Source organism: Giraffa tippelskirchi, chromosome 8 (genome assembly GCF_054371585.1).
Source record: "Giraffa tippelskirchi isolate mGirTip1 chromosome 8, T2T-mGirTip1v1.2.pri, whole genome shotgun sequence".
NCBI lineage: Eukaryota > Metazoa > Chordata > Mammalia > Artiodactyla > Giraffidae > Giraffa > Giraffa tippelskirchi.
In genome coordinates this window covers 121,089,365-121,113,391 of record NC_137282.1, presented here as the reverse complement: position 1 = coordinate 121,113,391, position 24,027 = coordinate 121,089,365, and the positions used below count along the sequence as shown (strand labels likewise).

The 24,027-nt window shown below is 36.4% G+C and overlaps 1 protein-coding gene across 1 annotated transcript in view; it reads right to left on the bottom strand.

Moving 5' to 3' along the window:
- COL21A1 (collagen type XXI alpha 1 chain) overlaps window positions 1-24,027 on the bottom strand; it is a 201,884-nt gene that overhangs the window by 163,847 nt on the left and 14,010 nt on the right. Inside the window, exon 2 of the mRNA XM_081524368.1 lies at window positions 7,971-8,105. The gene's annotated coding sequence lies outside the window, so the exon portion shown is untranslated. The remainder of the gene's footprint in view (window positions 1-7,970; window positions 8,106-24,027) is intronic.

Below are 24,027 nucleotides of genomic sequence, written 5' to 3'. Positions count from 1 at the left end.
GAACTAAGATGTGCCAGCACAAACAGAATCTAGAATATGGTTCTCTTCTGATTCTAATGCTGGAGCAAGAACAAGGACAAAGACTTCCTCTATCACAGACCAGCAGATTCTGTGGGTTTAAGAGCTTTTACTGACTCATGATAACCAAAACAGACTCACAATTCTACCCCAAACGGCAAGGCTACTTTTCTTTTTCATTTAGATTATTGTTTTCAAATTAGAGATGCATTTGATCACTGGACTATTAGGCCACAAATAAGATGCCAAAATGTTTATGGTTTATATAAACATATTTTTGTCTTACGTTATACTTTCATTAAAGGCATACCCTTATTCAAGGACTTCATCGTCATATAGAGATTGGCTCAGTCTTTGAATTTGCTTCTTATGAATTTTTTTTTTTGCATGACACCATGATTTCAGACCTAAGTCAGAAGAGCCAAGGACCAGGCAAATATGTATTTTTTTAATTAAAATTTTAAATATTTAAAATTTTTTTAGATCGTAAAGGTCAAAATACAAAAAATGTTAAAGTAAATAAAACTGTCCAATCACACAAACTTGCTCAGCTCTTCTCCACGTCCAATAACCAGCTCACAATCCCATGTAACTAAAGTTGAACCTTCTAGGCTTTATCCAACCAACAGTTTCCAAGCTGGGAAACTTACAGTTAATTCTCAAAGGATCACTCTTCCCTTGACTCTCTTGCATGCTTGCTCCTTAATCTCCCTCCTTCCCTCTGTGGCCAAGGATCATGAGCATGGGCAAGGTCTTCATCTGTTTCCCTCCATTTCCCCACATTCTTTTAAAGCCTGCAATGCAAGATCTGACTCCAGCGTGCTACTGCCGCTGCTCCTGTCAAGCACACCAGTGATTTCCTAATTGCCAAAGTCAGTCAACTCTCTCTGGCCGTCTCTCTTAACCTCCTTGGGTTGGGCTCATACAGACGGGTTTGTTTTTTTTTTTGAACTTTCACGTTAAGGCTCCCCGTCACCACCCACCCCGGGAATGACATATTCTCAGACTCCTCTGGGGGTCCCTCCTACCATTCTCTGTGTGTTTAGGTTCCTGGGGCTTAGCAAAGAGTCTGTACTTATTTTTTTTTCATTGTTATTTTTGTTTGTTTTATTGGAATATAGTGGCTTTACAGTACTGTGTTAGTTTCCGCTGAACAGCAAAATGAATCAGCTATATGTATGCATACACCTCTCCTTTTTGGATTTCCTTACCATTGAGGTCACCAGAGCCCTGAGTAAGGCTCCCTGTGCTATATGGTGGTGGCGGTTTGGTTGCTAAGTCACGTCTGACTCTTGCGACCCCATGGTCTGTAGCCCTCCAGGCTCCTCTGTCCATAGGATTTTCCAGGCAAGAACACTGGAGTGGGTTGCTGTTTCCTTCTCCAGGAGATCTCCCTGACCCAGGGATTGAACCCGGGTCTCCTGCACTGCAGGGAGTTTCTGTATGGACTGAGCCTCCAGGGAAGCCCCCAGTGCTATACAGTCAGTTCTCGTTAGTTAGCTGTTTTATACATGTGGTGTATGCATGTCAATCCCAGTCTCCCAATCTGTCTCACTCTCTCCCTCCCTCCTTGGTATTCATACATCTGCTCTCTCTATTTCTGTTTTGCCAATAAGTTCATCTACATCATTTTCCTGGGTTCCACATTTTTGTGCTAATATACAATATTTGCTTTTCTCTTTCTGACTTACTTCACACAGTCTCTACTTTTCTTATCTGCAAACTCTCACTGGAGAACTTTATCCTCTCCTACAACTTTTAACTTCTACTTTGATAACACTGAATCCCAAATGTTTATCTCCAGAGCTCCCTTCACTCCTTTATTCAAGAGTCCATTTTTAAATAATTATATCCAAAAGTCTAGTGAACATCAGCTTTTATACAGCCGACATGCACCTCAGTTTCATCAAATCTTGAAGTGAGTTCAAGATCTCCTTCTGAAAAATGGCAATTGTCTTTCTATTCTCTATGCAAATAATGACTCTACCATTTACCCAGCTATCCTAAATCAGAACCATGAGTGTCTTCCAACAGCTATTTTCTGTACATCCTCACAATGAACAACAAAACCCCTAAGACTCCACTTTCTCTATATTCACTGACTACTGTCTCCTATTCACAAGCCTACTGTCATAGGCTTGGGTCTTTTTCATTTCATATCCATCCATATTGCTGAAATAGATGTAGAAGAAACATTTGGGAATTTCAACACTTACTATTTTGAAATATACAACAGCCATTACTTATTTTAAAATAAACATACAAGTTTTTTAATATGATAAAATAAAAAATCAGTAGGAAACATAATAACTAGTGGTAAAATATTAGAATTCTCTTTGAATGAAGCCTGAAAGAATATAAAGATGCCTGCAATCACCTCTATTTAGCACTTAATAGACATTCCATCTCGGAAAGTAAGATAAAAATAAGGTATAAGAATTGAGAAAGAAATGAAATTACCAATATTATTAGATTACATAAATAAAAATGTCCAAAAAAATAATTTAAAATAACAGATTTTGGCAAAGCTTTGCTAAAGCTAAGCTGTGTAAAATCAAATTCTTATTCTATGCATGTATTTTTAAAGATATTATTTACAGTGGCAATAAAAATAATGGTATGTCTAGGGTGAATAGAACAAGATTATAAATGAAAGGCAAAATGTTCTAAATTCATGAAAAAAATGAATGCATTCATATGATAAGACTTAATATCATCAAGGTGACAAATTTTCCATCAAATGAATCTATGCAGTCAATGAAATTCTCATCAAAACCAAGATGTTTTGTGTTTGAATGTGGGTGTGGAACTTGATAGTCTAATCAAAAATTTCAATGAAAGCAAAACAGGGCAAAATTAGCCAAGACAATTTTAAGGAAGAAAAATAATAGATTTGTACTAACAGATTGAAGGAAAAGGGGGAAGCAGAGGATGAAATGGTTACATAGCATCACTGACTCAATGGACATGAATTTGAGCTAAGTATGGGAGATAGTGAAGGACAGGGAAACCTGGTGTCCTGCAGTCCATGGGGTTGCAGAGTCAGGCATGACTTAGCGAATGAACAACAACAGATATTGTTTCATTTAAAACTATAGTAATTATAAAGATTCAGTATCAATAAAAGTTTTGACTAGAATAACAGGTCTGAAGAAAGATTCAAAAAACAAACCCACCTATGTATGGGAACTTGTTATAACAGAGAAATGGCTTTATAAACGAGTTGTGAAGAGGCGGACTGTTGGATAAATGTGCTGTAACAGGTAAGCATGTGGGGAAGGGTAAATTGAATAAAATTGTACCACTATTCACACTCTATATCAAAGGCAAGTACAGATGGATGAGAGACCTAAATGCCTGTCCACCTTCCCTCTCCCCACTGTGATCCTGAGTTTGCTCATGAGTTTCTTTTGGACAGAGATGTATCTGAATCTCTCTCCTTCCCAATGTGTTTCATAGTGCTTTCACACATGAGAAATTCAATAAGTCGGTAATGGGTGGAGATACTTACAGACCTTTATTGCTAAAGGTCAGCCTTGCTGTCTACCAGTTTTTAGTTATTAGAGAGATGCTCTTTGCCAGGAAAGTATTGGACATACACACTTGCCCAGCCCTAGGGGACTCTGAGAGTTTGGGTGGCCTCTAGCTGTCTTCTCACAAGCTCACTTATCCCAGATTTCCAAGACTGATGCTACCACTTCCACTGCACCTGTACTTCCTTTAGGTGTCCACCCCTGATTCACACCGTCTACATGCCAAAGTACAATTACCTATAGATCAAAATGGAAGCATTTTAGATTTTCCCGAATCTAAGTACTTCTTTATCTTTCTGCATACATTGTTAGAAACCATAGCATAGTTGAAAGAATATAGGTTTTCTGTTAAAATAGATTTAAGTTCTTCATCTACCACTTATTGTATGGCTTAAAGCAATGTCATTAATCTCTCTGAAGCTTACTTTTCTTCTCTCTAAAATAAAAAATAAATGTACCCTTTCTACCTTGAAGGCTTGTTGGGAATGCTAAATAAAATGACATAGAAACAACTAGTAAAATCATTGTCATAACTCAGTAAATAATATTTTTCTCCCCTTCTTTCCTTAAATTTTTTAACACCAGGATTTGCAAAACTATGAGTGGAAAAAGAAAAAACAATGATGGCTATACTTGAAAAGAATCCCTCTTCCCTGAATACTCATAAATCATTGTCTGTAAGTTTTAAAGTGTCTATCACTTTTCTGTAAGGTAATATACGTTCATGTATATGTGTGCTGTCCAGTTGCCTGAATAGCTCTGAGTGTAATAAGGAAGAACACACGTGACTCCACGTCAGATCTGATTCTTTTACTTTAACCCTTGTGCTCTGTTGCCTGTGCTGAGTCATGCTGGCTCTGCACCGCTTGTGAAAGAATGTTGCCTACAGCCTGAAAATACAGGATAGCCCATTCTCAGGGCTCTGACCTGTAAGAATCCATTCATATTGAGATAAAAATCTTCAGAACAGAAAATAACATTTGGAGGTTTACAGGAACATCATGATCTGACCCACATGGACAGTTGCGAGAACAAAGGATTCCTATGTCAAGAACTTTGTAACAACAAATCACGCCCCTCCCTCACCTTGCCTTTAAAAGTGCTTTGCTGAAACCCTTTGAGGAGGCTGGGGTTTAGGGGGCACAATCCACTCATCTCCTTGCATGACCCTGCAGTAAACCTTTCTCAGCTCCAAACTCTGATGTTTTGGTTTGGCCTCACCATGCATTGGGCACGTGAACTTGCATTCAGTAATGTAAATTCCCAGATGGCAAGGTTTAAAACCACTAGTTCCCCAAGCCACATTATGCTTTACATGCTAAAGGCCATCAGTTAAATATTTGGATGGCTCATCCACCACTGGTATTGAGTTTTATTTGTTTTCACAATGATGATAGATTTATACTAATCCACCTTCACCTTCTGAGATGACTTAAGTTCACGCATCCACGTAGTGATTGGCTAGGACAGAATATACAAAACGCCGCTGTGGAGGACTACAGAGTCAGCTGGTACATGGGACATTTTCCTACACCAGTGGTCATGTTCCAACCAACCGAGCCAGCCCAGATACCATTCAGCCCCACAGAGAAAACAAACATTATTTTTGGAGACAAGCTTATTTTTAGAAAATGTATATCTTAGCTTTGAAATTGTAAACCAAGTAGAATCAAAAGGTAATACGACAGAATATAAAAACAGCAAAAAGATATCCATTTCCTATTCACATACACATAAACTTCCTTTTTGGCCCAAGATGACTTTTAAAACCCAATTCACACTAGGATGACTCAAAGAGATGCTGAGAATCCCATTCACTCTCCTCCTACTCTGGGCTCTGTTATTCCAATACCTCCCACTGGAATAATCACAGAGCCTCTTGACTGTGGTCAACCTCACACAGATGTGAGGGTGGACAGTTGGATGTGGCCAGGGCTAGGTCAGCATTATTTACTGCCTCTGACTAAGGAAGATTCTAGTTCAAGTCTCATCCTGAACCACCTGCAGAATTGGAGCTACATTTTCTTGACATTGTCTTTTTACCCAGGTCAAAACTTCTTAACACATGAGAGCTAAGCTACATTTTCCACATCTGTTTGCATTTGTAAACAAAAAATTGTTTTAATTATGAGATCATTTGCCTCAACATTGTTCATATTTGTATTTTTTAAATTTTTATTGAAGAATTGTTGATTTCCCATGTTTTGTTAATTTCTGCTTCATAGCAAAGTGATTCAGTCATATATATATATATTCATTTTCATATTCTTTTCCATTATGGGTTATCACAGTATACTGAATATAGTTCCCTGTGCTATGCAGTAGGACCTTGCTGTTTATGCATCCTATGTGCGATAGTTTGCATCTGCGCATCCCAAACTCCCAGTCCTTCCCCTCCCTCCACCTCCCCTCACCCTTGGCAATCACAAGCCTTTTCTCTACATCTGTGAGTCTGTTTCTGTTTCATATTACTTTAAAAATTACAAACTAATTATAGTCATTTCTTTATGCAAATTAAGAATGAGAAAATAAATGTGTATATTTAGAAGGAGAGCCCTAATTACATATTCCAAAACAACTCACAGTATTAATACAGTATTAATACAGTATTTCCTATATTAATCAAACATATCATCTCCAGCGGTATGCATATTCTTCAAATGTGTGCATTCCCAGTTGGGAGGTCAATCCTACTATGTGAGGACTAAAGATGATAATTTCTCATATGGTGACATGCTATCCAAGTATTAAAAATTCTGCTTCCCCAAATGAGTAGGTACCCAGTCATTGATCTATACTATAAAACTATCTGAATACAATTTAGTGCCCTTTTCTTTAAATAAAAATGCATTAAAAGTATTTATAGAACATCAGCTTGGTACAAAATATTAGAAAGGTACCCAAATTTTTCTACAGTACCATGGCTTTAAAGTATAGAGTATAAAATTGTTGTTGTTCAGTCACTAAGTTGTGTCCAACTCTTTGAGACTGCATGGACTATAGTCCACCAGCCTCCTCTGTCCGTTGGATTTCCTGGGCAAGAATACTCGAATGAGTTGCCATTTCCTTCTCCAGGGGAATTTCCCAGCCCAAGGATCAAACATATATCTCCTGCATTGGCAGGTGGATTCTTTAATTCTGAATGACTAGGGAAGCCTCACAGAGAAAACATACTTGATGAATATTCAGTAGTTTTATACCCCTAGCTGTTCTCAGACACAACTGAGCGACTTCACTTTCACTTTTGACTTTCACGCATTGGAGAAGGAAATGGCAACCCACTCCAGTGTTCTTGCCTGGAGAATCCCAGGGACGGCGGAGCCTGGTGGGCTGCCGTCTACAGGGTCGCACAGAGTCGGACACGACTGAAGCAACTTAGTAGTAGTAGTAGCAGTTCTCTAATATTAATTCCATGTATAAAAGTTTAAAAAGGTATAGTTTCTTTGTTAAAAAACCTACAAGTCAGAATAACTTCATGAACGTTGTTCATCATATCATTATTTTCTTCTTAGTACCTTTCTCAACAACTCAAATTCAAAAGCTTTTCCTTAAATTAACTGTGTAGTAAAAATCACCATATGGGTTGTCATTGCTATAGATCTACAAGGCAACATCTCCCTCTTAGATGGGAAAAAAATGTATTCCTCATCCATTTCAATCATGGAGAAAACAGCCAATGTATAGTACTCTGTAGTTCCTATCACATGAGCACCATTTTCATCAAAGCTCTTAACTGAAGAAGAAGTTATTATTTATACACCCTGTTTAATTGAGATATGTTAAGGTATGAGCTGAAGATGTATCTTGTATTATTTATTTTTAATAATACTGTGTAATACATAATAAAAACAATATTATATTTATTGTTAATATATTTAATTCATTCATTCAACAAACATTTGTCACTGGCCAAATGCTATAGCCCATGTACAGTGCATTACATGGGACCTGACATACAGGGGAGTTCAATAAATGGCATGTTCGATAGTGAGTCAGGTAGCCAACCATGACCTGTGCTAGGCATTGTTATTGTTCAGTTGCTAAGTCGTGTCCGACTCTCTGCAACCTCACAGACTGCAGCACACCAAGCTTCCCTGTCTTTCACTATAAGGAGCATACAAAAGAGGTACAAAAAAAATTTGATGATATAGAAACACAGAAAATAGCTTATGGAAATCCAAGCAAGTAACTAATACTGGTTAGCAGGGAGAACTCAGGGAACATGTGTGCAAGGAATGAGAGTCATTGCTTCAATATCAAAATACAAAGCAAGTTCAATATCTCTGAGTAACACTCTAATAGGAAGAACAAATCTGATTCTACATTAGATCTGTTCCCTTTACTTTAACCCTTGTGTTCTGTTGCCTGTGCTTAGTCATGCTGGCTCTGCAACTTTTGTAAAAGAGTGTTATATATCACTTATCTTGTTGGAGGTTTGCAGGAACATCGTGACCTGACCTATGTGGACAGCTGCAAGAACAAAGGATTCCAACACCAAGAAGTTTGCAGCAACCAACCATGCTCCTCTCTTACCAGGCCTTTAAAAGTGCTCTGCTGGGAAAACAAAAAAAGTGCTTTGCTGAAACCCTTCAGGGAGTTTGGGATTTTGGGGAGCATGAGCCTCTTCTTGCTTGGCCCTGCAGTAAACCTTTCTCTGCCTCAAACTCTGACACTGCAGTATTGTTAGGGTTCCCTGTGCGTCAGGCACATGAACTTGCATTTGGTAACGATATCAGTTCTGTCTATGCTTACTTTATGTCAACCTTGCCTAAATTTTTTTAAAGGCTCAAGGGAAGCCATCAATCATTTTACATTTCATTCAGTAATAGTCTTGTATAACTAAGAAAAATGGGAGGGACACAAGATGTTGTCCATCCTCAGCTTGAACTTATTCAAGAACAGGAAACTTGCTGCCCCCTAAACATCGATCTTTAGACAATTGTAATTGCTACAAGATTCTTCCTGAATAGTTTCTGAACAATAGCTGACTTCACTGAGATCCTATAGGAACCAGGTAACGGACTAAACAATTATATACATTACTTCACTTAATCCTACAAGCCCTGGACATAGCAACTAAATTATTGGTTCTATTTACAACAGAAGAGGGTGGCTCAGAGAGCTTTTTAAAAAGCTGATCACATAATAACAGAACTAAAAGTTTGAGTAAAGTCCCTCTGAGGCCATGTGGCCCCGGTTTCTACCACACTCACCAATGCTGTATTTAAGGCAAAAGTCTGCCTCTCATTAATTAATATGCTGTGGTTCCTCTTTATGCAGTAAATGCACTACTGTTTATTAAGTCCAGGGTTTCTCAACTATTGACATCTGAGACCAAATGAGAATTTATCATGGGGTCTGTGCTATGCATTTAAAATGTTTGTAGCATCTCTGGCCTATGACCCATTGGGTGCCAGTTGCACCCCTGAGGGACAAAATCAACCACATTAAAAAACCACCAATTCAATAGAGGCTTGCCTCAAGGATTGGCACTTAGAATACCTTGATGAATAAAACTTCATTTGAACTTTCTCAGTCTTAGGTTTCATCCTAGAAGTCAACCACCCTGTTCATAATCTTTTGCCCAAAGAGTAAAGCAATAAAGTAAAAACAAAAATTTGTTTGTTAGCCTTTCTGTTTCAGATTTGACATAAGCTCTATACTTTTACTATCAGTGTTTCTAGGTTGTGCTTTCATTTCAGAATAAAATATTCTTAAAAGAGTAGATTAGATATTTCAAAAAATAATGACTTAAAAGGAAATAAACAAACCTACCACACACAATTTCATTGCTTGCATTTGCTTTTCATTTTTGACTATGAACAGGAAAGTTCTTTTAAAATTGAAAGTATTTTCCTTCTAATCTATTCTGATTTCACAAACAACTAACTGTAAAACATTATAATAATATTGCCTAGAAAAATTTTTATTATGTTTCACTCACTCACATGATAGTGATGGTTGTATTTTTCATGTTTTTCAATCTATGCATCTGTAAAGCTCGAAGATATCATGCCTATAATGTAATTGTTATATAATCTGAGTCTTTAGTACACTTAAAGAATATAATATGAAAGAGGTTCTACTTCTCTAGCGAGTAAAGTTTTAGGCATGTAACCCATCTCTGTGATGAAATGCAGATTTCCCATTAGAAGACATATCATTCATTAAATCAGTTGATAGGATAGCACTAAATGAAAATTCATCTGGCTGCATTTAAGACTAAGAAAAAAAATAATGTACAAAAAGATACTCTGGCTTTGAGCCTAGAGGATTTTCAGTGTGATTGTCAATTGGATATATTTTCATTCAGTTTAAGCTCAAATTTTTTTTAAAAAAAGGGACTCCCAGGGAGGTATTGGAGGAATTTCAAAGTGGATCCCAGATTAGAACTCCCAGATTCCAAAAGACTAAACTTAGTTGATGACCTTGGCAATGGTAGGCAAATAAACTAGTTCTACCTACTTTCCTTTTCCCATCCTTTACATTTTTGTTCTCATTCTAAAGAAATCTCACTTGAGCGGCTCATATTTTTATTTTTTATTAAATTCTGAGAAGGTACATACTGAGGGAAGACATATTCTTGGTCTATTCAGAATTTTAAAAAAATGCAACCTCTAGATGAGCCACGATGGGGCCAGTCACTTCTGGGATAGACAGCCATCCTACTTTCCATGATAATCAAGCCACATATTAGTGTGTTCGTTTGAAAAAAGGCTGATAGTGACAATAACACCAGTGGGAGGGAGGATATAACACGTCTTTTCCTATATTCTTCGCTTCTTTATCATCTTGATGTTATCTTTCTCTTTCCACTGAAGAGTAAAAGTGTCCTTTATGGAGGCAATATGAAGGAAAAGGCCTGTAATTTCTTATTTTATATTTTTATTCATTCTTTATTTGGATGCCATAGGCTATATTCTTCAATTTACAACATGCTTTGTGCAAAGCACCCGTTTATTTGCTTTTACAAATAACTAAATCATCAAATTTTAATATAAAATTATATGAAGCTCTATGTCATTTTCTGTATATGTTGGGAAACAAAGCACATTAAACTTTTTTGGAGGCCACCAGTAAATGATTTCAGCAGATTTGGTTTTCACAGCTGAAGGAATAATTCTAATTTCAAAAACTATATAACATTGTTAATCAGTGTAAAATTATACTTGCATACTTTATTCATGGCAAACTGCCTTTAAATCAAAGATACTCAGGAATATTATATCATTTACTATTACCAGAGTAACAAAATGCACCAGGGTTCCTCTGGATAATCACCAAAAACATTTCCACCTGATAAGAACTAAATTAATTGATCTGTAATGTATATTAAAATTTCCCATTTTAATTTAATTATAAAGCACTGGAAGACAGTTCTACATGGTGCTTCTGTGCCTTTGAATCAGCTTTTGTCCAGACTATTCCCAAGGATGCTGGGAATATCCCAAATAGCTGTGGTGATAAATAATATCTCCCTCCTGGGATAAGGGATTTGTTTCCTGGCTAGTTTAGTAAAGACGACTACTTCTTCCAGTACAAATGTTGGACAAGTATTCTAGTACCCTTTTTATAAAAGGGATTTCCAAAGTTCAGAGTTCCTCAGCTGTGGCATAAACCATTGTGTAAGCACAATCTACCTGGGTCCCTCCACATCACTCTCCTGGGACTTGGGGAACAAGATGAACCAAAGCAAATATGAAGCTCATACTGTCTGCTATGTTGTAATAAAGTCCTCTGCCTCTGACCCAAGAGTCTCCAGTATGCCAATCTGAAACAATGGCAGAGTAACTTCTTAGACTGCAACTAGGGTGAAATCTCAGACGCTTCACAATCTTAGATGTAAACACAGTAGGCAAACAATAATTATTTTTTAAATAAAGAGGCCAAATCACTGTCTCTAACTGAACTCCATTATTTATTATGTGGATTTACAGTTTTCTTTAGCAAACATATATTACAGTCTATACTTTTAGACACAATTAAAAATACTAATTATTTTAATACTTTTCATTCTGATATCTACATACCTTATTTCAATAAGTGACTGATACTTAACAAGTATCAATCTCTTTGGAACATGGTAGACATGAACAATAAAATCATATTTAATACTTGAAAACCCAGATTGTGTTTTTAAAAATCAGCAGATTTGACCCAACCAAAACATAAAAATCGTGACACTACGTACAAGCAATTGTTATCCTGATATTGCTCTATTTTACAAGTCCTTAGCTGGAAAAGACACATCACGATGAGCCATTTCATGAAAATAATGACATATTAGATTTCATTCTGACAACTATGCTGAAATGTTATAGTTGGACAGTCTCCCATTCTATGTAACTCCATTATCTAAATGCATTTAGCAAAAAGTACTGCTAGTCAATAAGCAGGGACATAAAGAGAAAATTCTGACCCTCCACGAAAAAAAAATCAGAAAGATTTCTCTTTTCTCAAAACCCTAAAAATGATCATTCTAACCACTAACTTCGTTTAAACACTACTGACTCCTTCGAAGCCACAACTTAAATTTCGCCCCACAAAACCCTTAAAATATTCCATTTTCCTTTAACATTATACAAGTTACAATAACGCTGCTATCCAAGCAAACAACTTCCTCTGTACTAAATGGCCATTTCTTTAAATCCATTTGAAACACTGGACTGATGAGAGACTATCTCACCACTAGGTCATCTGAGCATGGTTGGTTCAGAGCACCTGCTGTTGAGGGAGGCACTGACCCAGGGTTTCTGAAACCCTCTACAGAGCTTTACTTTGAGTGGTGGCTACTGGTTTGTCAAGTAAGGAAACTGGAAAGCTTTTAAGTAGCTAAGTTCTCTGCTCAAGTGCAAAGAGATCATACAGTAATTGGTGAATGACAGCAACCAAAACCTAATGTGACCACAGTATCCCGGCACATGGTTGCTTTAGGTTGCCACTTGGCTGAGTTTTCTGCTTGTTTCTGGCCAAAGGAAGTTTGTTTTCAGATACTCAATGAAAAGAATATCAACTACATTATAAAAGAATTTGGTCAAGACTCAGCACAATACTGTCATTTTTTAACAAAAGGACTTCAGATGGTAAGAATGTGTCACTAATATGGGTCACTGGCAAAATTTTGAAAAACATTTTTAATTTAATTAATTCATTTATTTTAATTGGAGGCTAATTACTTTACAATATTGTGGTGGTTTTTGCCATACATTGACATGAATCAGCCACAGGTGTACATGTGTCCCCCGTCCCGAACCCCCCTCCCCATCCCATCCCTCTGGGTCATCCCAGTGCACCGACTTTGAGTGCCCTGTTTCATGCATCAAACCTGGACTGGTCATCTATTTCACAAATGATAATATAAATGTTTCAATGCTATTCTCTCAAATCATCCCACCCTCATCCTCTCCCACAGAGTCCAACAGTCTGTTCTTTACATCTGTGTCTCTTTTGCTGTCTCACATACAGGGCTATCATTACCATCTTTCTAAATTCCATATATATGCGTTAATATACTGTATTGGTGTTTTTCTTTCTGGCTTACTTTGCTCTGTATAGTAGGCTCCAGTTTCATCCATCTGATTAGAACTGATTCAAATGCGTTCTTTTTAATAGCTGAGTAATATTCCATTGTGTATATGTACCACAGCTTCCTTATCCATTCGTCCACTGATGGGCATCCGGGCCGCTTCCACGTCCTGGCTATTATAAACAGTGCTGTGATGAACATTGGGGTACACGTGTCTCTTTCAATTCTGGTTTCCTCAGTGTGTATGCCTAGCAGTGGGATTGCTGGGTCATATGGCAGTTCTACTGTCAGTTTTTTAAGGAATCTCCACACTGTTCTCCATAGTGGCTGTACTAGTTTGCATTCCCATCAACAGTGTAAGAGGGTTCCCTTTTCTCCACACCCTCTCCAGCATTTATTTTTGTAGATTTCTTGATAGCAGCCATTCTGACTGGTGTGAGATTATACCTCATTGTTGTTTTGATCTGCATTTCTCTGATAATGAGTGATGTTGAGCATCTTTTCATGTGTTTGTTAGCCATCTGTATGTCTTCTTTGGAGAAATGTCTGTTTAGTTCTTTGGTCCATTTCTTATTGGGTCATCAATTTTTCAGGAATTGAGCTTCAGGAGTTGCTTGCCTATTTTTGAGATTAATTCTTTGTCAGTTGCTTCATTTGCTATTATTTTCTCCCACTCTGAAAGCTGTCTTTTCACCTTGCTTATAGTTTCCTTCATTGTGCAAAACTTTTAAGTTTAGTTAGGTCTCATTTGTTTATTTTTGCTTTTATTTCCATTACTCTGGGAAGTGGGTCATAGAGGATCCTGCTGTGATTCATGTCAGAGAGTGTTTTGCCTATGTTTTCCTCCAGGAGTTTTATAGTTTCTGGTCTTACATTTAGATCTTTAATCCATTTTGAGTTTATTTTTGTGTATGATGTTAGAAAGTGTTCTAGTTTCATTCTTTTACAAGTGGTTGACCAGTTTTCCCAGCACCACTTGTTAAAGAGATTGTCTTTTCTCCATTGTATATTCTTGCCTCCTTTGTCAAAGATAAAGTGTCCATAGGTGTGTTGATTTGTCGCTGGGCTTTCTATTTTGTTCCATTGATCTATATTTCTGTCTTTGTGCCAGTACCATACTGTCTTGATGACTGTAGCTTTGTAGTATAGTTGGAAGTCAGCAAGGTTGATTCCTCCAGTTCCATTCTTCTTTCTCAAGATTGCTTTGACTATTTGAGGTTTTTTTGTATTTCCATACAAATTGTGAAATTATTTTTTCTAGTTCTGTGAAAAATACCATTGGTAGCTTGATAGAGATTGCATTGAATCTATAGATTGCTGTGGGGAGTATACTCATTTTCACTATATTGATTCTTCCAATCCATGAACATGGTATATTTTTCCATCTGTTTGTGTCATCTTTGATTTCTTTCCTCAGTGTCTTATAGTTTTCTATATATAGGTCTTTTGCCTCTTTCAGTAGATTTATTCCTAAGTATTTTACTCTTTCTGTCACAATGGTGAATGGGATTGTTTCCTTAATTTCTCTTTCTGTTTTGTCATTGTTAGTGTATAGGAATGCAAGCAATTTCTGTGTATTAGTTTTATATCCTGCAACTTTACTATATTCATTGATCAGCCCAGTGATTTTCTGGTGGTGTCTTTAGGGTTTTCTAAAATTTTAAATATATTCATGGCTTGTAATGTTCAAATGTATTAATTATTTAATAGAACATCTTATTGTTTTATAAATTGGTACATTTTTAAAGATGTATCTATTTATAGAAGCTAGTATCAGTATTATGCCTGCTATTCAATACTTTGTGCTTTTCTCCACCATATTTTAAGTACTCGTCCCAAAAATCAACAGAGTACAAAAACTAAACAGAATTGTTTATGTAACACAAATACTAAACAGAATTGTTTAAAAAATCCATATGTCTTGACTACTTTTCAAGCTCAACGTCAAAAACATTACCAATGTTAATTCATTCACCAAATAGAAAAATGCTGAAATGATCAAGCACAGCAGAATACTATCTGCGTAGCTTCAGTGAAGTTTATGCTAATATCAGTCACTTAGATTCCCTCACCTGGAATAATGGGATTATTATATTATTTCTTTCTAGAAACTAGATAAAGGAACTTTATAGAAAATTTCCCTCATCCTTGAATTTATATGGATCTATCTCCCAAAAAATTCCACTTTTCAAGAGATAAGTATTTGTCCTTCTCTTTCATAATCCTAGAGGAAAAAAGATAACTACTATGAAATTCTTCAAAGACTTTCTGAATTAAAACAGTAGAAAATAAACCAGTTTCTCAATTATATTGATGTTACCTGGCTTTTTAGGACAGAATTCATTGGGGATGTTGAGAATATAAACAACAAACGTAAATATAAACATCAAAATGTCAGCCTTCCAGTCTAACCAGCAGACTTGCTAACTAACAGGTCTGCTTTGAGTCACATTGCATTCAGAAAATCCTATTTTCCTAACTTAATTTAGTTTGAATTGTTTTGGGATGGCTTTTGTGTTCTTTGGTTTGCTTTGCTTTTATGAACAAAGTACTGCTTGGTATCTCTAGTATTACAGTTTATATGAAAATCAGATGCTCTTCACATCCATGAAGAGCAAGGTGTCAAAGCTAAGTCTGGCAAGATTTCAGTTAGTATTTAGAATGAAGCCTTAACAAATGATTTTTATTAAACTATAGTTTATCTACAATTTGCATTAGTTTGAGGTGTACAGCTAAGTGAACCAGTGATACCTATACATATATCCAATTTTTTTTAGCAAATGAAACCTTCGATGAGACAATCAGACATGAAAATGGGTCAATGAGAAAAATTGGGAAGAACTTTCTGGGGAGACTTCTTTCTTAGTAGTCAAGATTCTCATCCCTATGAGATGGCTTCAAACAACTGAATGGACTCTGAATTACCCAAGTCCTTTCCCAAGCCTTTAATGGCAGCATGGAGGGTCTTCAAAGGAATTAAGAGAGCAACTTTCTCAACAACTAAAAGCAGAATGCAGTTCCAGATCACCAAATCTCTGCAATGCTGGTTTTGTGACCTTGACTCAGAGCCACTGGGATGGGATGTACCAGGAAACCACAATGCTTGGCAGATGCACATTTCATGTGCAAACATTTACCAGATGTGCAGTTCATCTGATCTATGCTGAGCAGTAGAAACAAACGTGAATTTGCTGTGTAATCTGACATGCCCGTTCCTCCATGAGCCAGCAGGTGACAGGTCTGATCTCACATTTAAGGTATGCATTTGGAGCAGAGAAAATTTCTGAAGCTCCATTCTCACCCCCAATTATAACCAATTCCACATGCTTGTTAAGCCTGAAATTCTACCAAGAAAGATTTATTTTTGTAGATCAAGAATTCTATCCTTGTTAAAATGGAAATTCCCTTGGGAGATATAACTGTTAATCAGTTATTTATACTCCAGTGTAAATGATTTTAAATCCTGTCTTGACAGCTGGTTTTGATAAGGAAAACACATGAAGCTTTGTTGTTTGGATTATAAGAAGGAAGAAAAAATCTTCAGGAGATAAAAGTTAATAAATGAATAACTCCTTTACCACTATTATTCATCTATTCAATCAATAATATTCGTGACCACCCCATTTCAGACAATGGGGCATTCATCCTAGGCATTAGGGATACATAGATGGAAAAGTATAGTTAATGGCCTTTTAAAAAGTAGGTTTCACTTCCTACACTGTTAGAGGGAATGTAAATTGGTGCAGCCACTATGGAAAACAGTATACAGGTTCCTCAAAAAACTAAAATCAGAGTTGTCATATGATCCAGCAATCCCACTCCTAGGCATATATCCAAACAAAACTATAATTCAAACAGATACATGCACCCCAGTGTTAATAGCTGCACTGTTCACAATAGCCAAGACATGGAAACAACCTAAATGTCTATCCACAGATGAATGGATCAAGAAGACGTAGTACATATATGGAGAAGGAAATGGCAACCCACTCCAGTACTCTTGCCTGGGAAATCCCATGGGAGGAGCCTGCTAGGCTACAGTCCATGGGGTCTCTAGGAGTCGGACACGACTCAGCGACTTCACTTCTCACTTCACTCACTTCATACTTTTCACTGGAGAAGGAAATGGCAACCCACTCCCTTATTCCTGCCTGGAGAACCCCATGGACAGAGGAGTCTGGCGGGCCATGGTCCACGGGGTCGCAGAGAGTCAGACACGACTGAAGTGACTGAGTACATATATACAATGAAATATTACTTGGCCATAATAAAGGATGGGAAATCCCATTTGCACTGATATGCATGGACCTAGAGATTATCATACTAAGTGAAGTAAGTCACAAAGAAAAAGAGAAATACCATATGATATCACCTATATGTGAGATTTAAAACAGAACACAAATGAACATATCTACAAAACAGAAACAGACATAGAGAACAGACCTATGGTTGTCAAGAGAAAGGGGTATGGAGGTGGGATCAACTGGGACTTTGGGATTAGCAGATGCAAACTATTATATATAGAATGGGTAAACTACAAGGCCCTACTGTAGAGCACAGGGAACTATATTCGATATCCTGTGATAAACTGATGGAAAAGTATATCAAAAGGATGTATACATAAGTGTGTGTGTGTGTGTGTGTGTGTGTGTGTGTGTGTGTAAAACTGAGTCACTTTGCTGTACAGTAGAAATTAATGCAACATTGTAAATCTACTATACTTCAATAAAAATTTTTAAATGTAGAGTTCAGTGGAAAGACATGAACTGTACACTTACCACAGAAGAGGAGATGTTAATGGGGGTGTGGGCTGGGTGCCAGGGGAGCTCAGAGAAATGAAGATCTAACTCCACCTGGGAGAGGAGACAAGAAAGTTTCCCAGGAGGACATAAAGTCACCTGTGACTTGAAGGAGAACCAGGGATTCGCAGGTAATCTTAAAAGGAAAGAAAGATAATACCGAATCACACCCAGAGCACAATTAAAGGGCAGAATGTGTTCAGTGAAATAGCTTTCCTAAAGTGGGATTTCCAGAGGCAAAGCTGTGGGGGCTGAGGAGCTCTGGCTGCTATTATTAAATTCCAGAGAGCAGGGGGTTGACAACAGACATTTATTTCCTCGCAGCTGTCGAGGCTGGAGGTCCAAGGTGAGGGGCTCACTTGGTGGGTTCTGCTGAGGCCCCCTGTTGGTGGGCCACCATCTTGCTGGCTGTGTGCATTGGGTGGTGTCTCTTCTTATAAGAACACTGATTCTATAATCCCACCCTTATGTCCCTATTTAACCTGAATTCTCTCTCCTTAGAGGCCCTACCTCCAACTACAGTTGAGGGCTTTAACACGTGAATTTGGAGGAGACACAGTTCAGTCCACAGCAGGCCCTGAGGGTGAAGAATGACAGTGATGGAAACAATCCACGAAGGGCCTTTAAATGAAGTGAAGAGCAATGGATTATGTCATTAAAGCTCATCCTGGGATTCTCCAGAGAGATTCTCCAATAGACATACTCTGGGTCACATTTTATGAAGTTCACTGTGGAGGCATAAGAAAACAGAAAGGCCCCCAGGAAGCAGGAGGACTTGAGGCAGAATGTCTCTTTCCATCTTTGACTGGAGTGGAAAGAGCCTTGGGAGCTGAGACAGGCCAAGAATGAGAATTCATCTCTGGGAGCAGGGGAGAAATAAGGATGGCCCACCTCTGGTCCTTTCCAAGAGAAAGAACTCAGAAGGAAAACCAAATTGTTTACTGGGAGATGGAAGAGTAGAAATAAAACACTTCTTAGTTTTTAGAAGAGTAGGTATAAGCATCATATGAGGTATGTACATATGGAACTGTGTAGTGTTTTTAGGCAAAGTTAATATTTCAAATGAAGGCTCTTTCCTACCAGTAGAATACATAATTGAATTATCCTCTACACATCAGGAAAGGTTAAGCTATACTGAGGAGCAAATATGTCCAAGAATTGAAGTGCCTTTTAACAACAATGTTTATTTTTTGCTCATATTCTATGTACACTATGGGCTGGCTACTGATTCTACTACACATGACTCATTTTCAGGCCCATTCTAGGAACATGACCATTTTCAGTGATAGAAGTAAAGAGCTCTAGAGGGTCTCAAATATTCCAATTCAGAAACATATGTCAATTTCCACTGAACTCATTGACCAGAACTAATGTGGGGTCAGCAGATGTCAACTTACCATGGACCTGAAATACAGTTGGTAAACAAAGTTAATGATGATCACATATAACTACAAATTCATCACCCTCCCCCCCAAAAAAATATGGAGGAAACTTGACAGCAGTTGTTCAAACTGCAACTTAACAGTTTATAAGCAGTGTTGTTTTGTTTTTCAATAGAATGAACAGAAGAGGAAATGTCAGAACATCATGCATGTAGAAAAGATGGGTATTTGTCATGAGACAATATTTAATATACACCTATCAAATAAGCACAGATGTGCCACAATATAAAATATCTTCCTGTGGGTCCTGTAAAAAAAACTTTTAAAGCCATTGTTCTATGGAAGCTCCAAGAAAGCCAGTATATAGAAACATAACAAAAACATAATAACTGGGCTTTTCTAATCCAAAGTTCTGTGACTACCACAGAAGACTAAAGGATACATGGTTCTCCTTCATAGCATCAACTCAAAGAACTGAGTCCAAGTTTTACTCTTTCTTTAATATAAAGCTCTCTCAATAATAAATCAATTAAGAAATATCATGAACAATGTAGGAGGGAAGGATTGGGAGTTTGTGTTTAGCAGATACAAAGTATCATATATAGAATGGATAAACAACAAGGTCCTACTCACAGGGAACTATATTCAATATCTTATGATAAACCATAATGGAATTTAACATATTTTATAATTAGCACTCAAATTCTATACCTTGAAAAACAGACTAGCCATATTTTCATAAGAACTCACACACATGAAGAACATGTATACCACTGAATATGACATATTTGATTAATACAGGAAACACTTGTAAGTTGCCTTGGAATATGTAATTAGGGCTCTCCTTTTAAATACATGAATTTATTTCTCATGTTCTTAATTTTCATAAAGAAATGATTGTAATTATCTTGTAATTTTTAAGTGATATGAAACAGAAAAAGACTCACAGATATAGAGTGGTTGCCAAGGAGGAGGGGGAGTAAGGAAGGGATGGATTAGGAGTTTGGGATTAGCATATGCAAACCAGAATGGATAAACAACAAGGTCCTAGTGTATACAACAGAAAACTATATTCAGTATCTTGTGATTAAATCATAATGAAAAAGAATATGTATACATATAATTGATTCATTTTGCTATACAGCTGAAATTAACCCAAAGTTGTAAAAGTCAACTATATTTTAATTTTAAGTTTTTTAAAAAGAAATACCATGAAGTGATATATTTTCAGCACCTTCCAAGGTTTAAGGATTCCATGACTTTTTGCTTTTCTGAAATAAAAAGTTTAAAGCTTCAAAAGATTTTCCTTAATTCTACAAAGCCTCATTTTATTGGTGAGGAATATATATAATTCTCACATTAATTTAAGTGGCACTCTTGACCAAGATGAACTTAATAAAAATTTTTTACTTTGTATTGTTATTAACTTATAAAACACTGTCATGGGTGATTTGTATCAGGCTCACATATGTTGTGATGTTTAAGGCAGAATGTATATTTCAAAACTACAAAATACCTATTGCATCTCACTCCTTGTCACAGACTTAATATTCCCAACTTCCAATAGTCTATTTTTATCTTCAACTAAAAATATACTAATGGAAAACATGCACATTCTATGTGTTTGTTTATGGGGAAAACGCAGCATTTATCAATTTAGTTTCAAATTTCTTGTTTCCAAAATGAATTCATCTTAACTCTTACGTTCTAGCTTCCATGTGAAATAGCTGTAATATTTATAATGCTTATTTAAATGCAAGAGTTTCAATCAATGTCAGTGTTTCCTGCCCCTCCCCCAAATACACTGTCATCCTTTTTCCTATATACCCTTCATAGCTCTGTCCATCCAAAAGCCAGCCTTTTGTTTCTATGGGGAAAATGTTTTGCTAGACAGCCAAGAGTAACAAATAAATGTCTCAGGCAGTACATCTTCATTAACCTCCCAGATGGTCCACTGTCTCATTAGGTATGCCAGAGATGTTTCCTGAGGAAAAAAAGAGCCAATGTGAACAATCTACCATCCTGACATTCAAGAGAACCAAATAAAATGTGACTAACTTGTGTTAAAAGAATGGAAAATGAAAAGCCCATCTTCCAAAATACACTAGTGTGCAATTTTTTACCATATAAAAGGAAGCTCTTACATGGAAAATGATGAACATCCTGCATTTGTTAATTAAAGAAGTATTATATTCAATTCAATAACAGCAACTTGTTTTAAAGTGATGAGTCAACAATATTCAGTTCCTTCCTGGCCATATTCAGCCAGGTGCAGGGAAAAAAGGACTGTATTGGCAGCTGGACCATCTGTGTCCCAGACCCAGCAAGGTCACTAAGATACTGTTGGAATCTGGGCAAGAAAACAGGGCTGGCTCGACTTCAACATATCCTCTATCAAACCAGAGGGAAGAGATCAGTGAGCTGGAGAGCACTTCCATTTCAAATTGGCTATGGTTCTGTTCTCTCAAATGACTTATTTAATGACTTATTCCATTAAATACAAGGCTAATAAGTAGCTTCTTAAAACAAATGCCTCCAAAAGGTCATTTTTTTCCCATTGTTCCAAATTGGATCTACTAGATCTAATAGTCTCTGAATTTTCTATAAGTATTTTGTAATCTAAAGTAACTTACCTATTTCTATTACATTCAAAGAGCTTCAAAGATATGCACAATATCATTGTGATCTCTTTTCATGAAAGTATTTCTTTGTTATTGCTAAGCTGTGAGACCAAAACATAAACCCTTGAAAATGGTCCTCCTTCCAAACAAATGACAAGAACTACACAGACCCAACTGAATGCTTTCAGTAGGGTTTTGGATCCTTAAATGTGAGATTTCTTAAACTATTTTACATTGTTCTCCTCAACACACACACACGCACACATATTACCAACAAATACCACGGTTGAATTTTGATCTTCTCCCAACTAAGATGGCGGTGAAAACTAGTCTAGATATTCTTAAATGGCAGAGAGCAGTGGTGATGTGCATTTGAGCTTTGAAATGTGCTTCATTCTTACAGCTGAATAAAACTATCCCTGGTATTCTGGAAAGTGACAACACTATACTTCAAAATGAGTCAATAATGAATATTTCCTAGGAAAAACCAGCCCACAAGAACTAGAAATCATTCTACTTTGTAAATATTTTGGTCCACATCTTGGCAAATGAGATCAGTGGGCAGTGTTTAAAAAGATATCTTTAAATCCTTGTTATGTGAGATAAATGTGATAAAGAGACTGAGTTATTATATATTTATAAAATTATAAATTATATTATAATTAAAATTGTAATTATAAATATTCATTAAAATCTTACAGAAAGGTGCTCTCGAAGGTATCCTAATGCCCACATTCAAGACAGTATTATTACTATCAAATTTTCCATCTACAATGCAAGAAATTCATGATGTGAGAAACTCTCATGCCTCCCACTGTTCACTCCCAAACTGGTTGGTCACATACACTCTCTTACACAGACTTTCAAATTCCATGGTGAAAGCAGAAACAGCTGCACTGGACTTTGTTCCTTTGGAAAACTGACATTTCTCTAGCAAGTGCCAAGAGCAGACTCAGAATTACAATATGTCAGACATTATCCAAAAGGAGATGCTCTAATTTTTCTATAACATCCAAATGCTATTCACAAGAAATTACAAACAATATCCTCAAAGCCATATCACACAAGAGCCCAAGGGGGCAATTATGGCTATCCAGATATTTGCTTGGTCCAGAATGTTCACTTCAGAGAAGAAGTAATAAAGCAGGTCATTTTTAAATATTTTGAACATTTGAAGATTAAAGAACTCAAAAGTCTACTATCTCTGCAAAAAAATCACTAGAAGATAAAATGAAGAGCTAGTTGTGAAATAGAAATTTTCTTAAAAATCAATGAACACGCCACCCTCCAATAACTATTACTTCAGAATATAAAATTTCAATATAAAATTGTTACTGAAAAAACATTAATAACATTCTGGAAATAAAACATAAACCCTCAAACCAGGGACTGGCTGTGGAATGGGGGATGGAGGGAGGTGAAGGTGATAAAAGTCATGTAAATAGGATAAGTAAGTTATTTGAGGGGGGCAGGGAAGGATAGATCTCAACTGGCTATCCCATGGTAAGAAAATGCAAGTTTTAACTGATATATAGAAATGTAATAGTAATCACTATTACACAAAGAAGAACATAATTCCAGAGATAATTGGTAGGGGGAGAAAATGAAGCAAACTTAATTAATTCCAAACAAAGATAGAAAAATTTAGAGTAACAATTATAATAAAGAATAAGAAAACAAGATAGACATAGAAAAAATAAAGTAAGACATAGAAAAATAAAGTAAGAAAGAATTCAAACATATTAGCAATCATAATAAAATTTAACAAGTTAAATTTGAATACTTAGAATTCAGAAATATTTTAGATAATGTTTTTTTTTAAAGTCCACCTATATGCTTCTTATAAGAAATCCACCTAAAATTCAATGACAACAAGTGTTGAAAATAAGCACTCAGAGAAATAATTCACTAGGAAAATGCTAATAAAACAAAATAGACATACCACATAAAATAGAAGGCAAAAAATGAGTAAACAGGGCCAAGAAGGGAATATTCCATATTTATAAAATACTCATTTCCTAAGCAATAAGTTCTAAAACTGTATCCTTTTTTCTTTGAATATTTTGACATGAATATTTATATATATAAATTTGTTTACTATTTTCTACTTATACCTAAAGACACATTTACTGTTAAACACCATTTTTA